The sequence below is a fragment of the Pteropus alecto genome, unplaced genomic scaffold (genome assembly GCF_000325575.1).
Source record: "Pteropus alecto unplaced genomic scaffold, ASM32557v1 scaffold118, whole genome shotgun sequence".
NCBI classification, from domain to species: Eukaryota; Metazoa; Chordata; class Mammalia; order Chiroptera; family Pteropodidae; genus Pteropus; species Pteropus alecto.
Genome location: NW_006440654.1, coordinates 383,748 through 385,780, shown reverse-complemented (window position 1 = coordinate 385,780; position 2,033 = coordinate 383,748). Strand labels below are relative to the sequence as shown.

At 58.4% G+C, this 2,033-nt stretch overlaps 1 protein-coding gene across 1 annotated transcript in view; it reads right to left on the bottom strand.

Annotated features, from left to right (window-relative positions):
- The window catches only part of PLXNB2 (plexin B2), a 17,790-nt gene extending 16,105 nt beyond the window's left edge, over nt 1–1,685 (bottom strand). Inside the window, exons 1-2 of the mRNA XM_025051039.1 lie at nt 1,632–1,685; nt 1,177–1,229 (exon numbers count right to left, since the gene is read on the bottom strand). The gene's annotated coding sequence lies outside the window, so the exon portion shown is untranslated. The remainder of the gene's footprint in view (nt 1–1,176; nt 1,230–1,631) is intronic.
- Nucleotides 1,686–2,033: the final 348 nt, after the last annotated feature.

Here is a 2,033-nt window from a genome sequence, read left to right as displayed (position 1 = left end):
CCAGAGCCGCCGGAACCCAGGCCACCCTTGGGGCAGCCCCCATCAGCCCAGATAGACCAGTGCCCAGGCCGCTCTGCTGGGCGGAAGCGCGCGGCCAGGATTTGGAGCCAGAGCCGACCAAGTGGGGGGACGCTTGTGGCTCCCCCTTCTGAAAAAGCTCGGCTCTGACCCTGGGCCCTCCCGCAACCTGCTGGCTCACAGCTTTGCCATCACAGTGCGTGAAAGAATGCTCCGGGCTTGCTCTGGTTAACTGTCCACCCGAGTCCCCTAGGGCAGGAGCCCAGCCCTGTGCTCTCCCCCAGGGGCCCCCAGCGCTGGTACACTATGAGTGCGCGATGACAATCAAGGCGATGGGGCGACACCGTGCAGCTTCCCTGCCCATCCCGTGAGAGCAGTGAGAGCAGGTGGGGCCAAACCAGGCTCCCGCCGCAGGACCCCCCTCTGGGTGACAGGCGGGTGGGCAGAGTAAAGCTCAAACGCTCAGTGCTAAGCCCAGGCCATCTGCTGGCAGGAGGGACTGGGGTCACACTCCACAGGAAGCAGCGCCCCGCCACTTCCTGAACAAATGAAGCCTCAGGTGACCTGCTTGGCCAGGCCCAGGAGCAAAGGGTGACCCATCTGACCAGAGGCAGAGCTCAGGCCACAGGCCCAGCAGGCAGAGCAGGCGGCGCCAGGTACAGCCAGCAAAGCTTCCTGCCTGTGGTGTTCCTGGAATGGGCACTTCCTGTTTTGAGCACAGCCCGGGGACCCCCGCTTACCAGGCAGCGGGGATTTCCTCAGGGGCATCGGAAGGCCGCCTTCCTGGCTGGAGCGTGGAGGTGCACTTCCAAGAAGTCACACAAACTCCAGACTGCTCCTGGCCCGGAAAGCGTCTGGACAGGCGCCCCTTCCCCCCAAGCCCAAACTCCCAGCCCTAATGTTCCAGAACCCAGCATACCAGTGCACAAACACCACTCCAGTCTCACTGCAGAGCACCCCCCCACCCCCGCCACCAAGAAAAGCCTGGCCTCAGAGAACTGGGGGCCTGGCAGTGGCGCCCATGGGCAAGGAGCTTGGGTTTGGGCAGACGTGTTCACCAGAGCTCCAGTCACACCACAGCCATGGAAGGCACTGCCAGCCTCACTGCATGGCTGTAGCCCCGCTGCCTTCCCCAGGTGGGGCCCAGCCCCCACTCACCGAGGCTCCAGAAGTCCAGCTCAGTCTCTGCTCCGGGCTGGCATCGAAATTCTCTAGGAAGCAAAGGAGAGACAGTGGTCTCACCGCAAGCCTGGCCTGCTTCGACCTGCTTCCTCTGCTCCGTGTCTGGGGGTGTGGGGAGCAGCCCATGAGACCCCATTTTGCCTCTGTCATCCTAGAGCACGAGACTCTCAACCTCCTCTTTTTCTTCATGCCCCTAGCCCAGCACCCCATTGGGGTGCAGACACACCCATTTGGTCTTCCCAGAATACAAGCCTGACACACACCTCTCTCCTCTGCCCAAAAAAGGCAGAAGAAAAAGGGGAATGAGCCATTTCTTATTATAAGTCTATTGCCACTGTCTGTCTTTTTAAACTAGACACATATCACTGTGATTGAAACAAAAATTTCTTTCAAGAAATGGATATACCCATGACCCCCACAATTCTACTTACTAGCTGTGTGACCTTGGGCAAGTTACTTAACTTCTCTGTGTCTCAGTTCTCCATCTGTGAAATGGAGACAGTCATAGTGAGCTCCTCCAGGGGTTTGTAAGGACTAAATGATTCATTCAGGAAAAGCCTCAGGAGAGCTCGTTACACTGTAGCGCTCTGCAATGCTTGCTATTGTCTCCTCTCCTGGATAAACGCCCCCATATACCAGCAGCAAGGGTACTTCCCAGTAGTTTATTACAGTGGAAATCTGGCAACCACCCAGCATGCAACCAGAGGACTCTGAAAAACCACAGAATAGTCCGTGCTGACCCCCACGAGGCGCAGGACGGCTGTGGCACAGGGTTCTAGGCGTCTGCACGGCACACCAGGGTTTAACTGCTGAGTTCTAGAAGCCTGCATCCA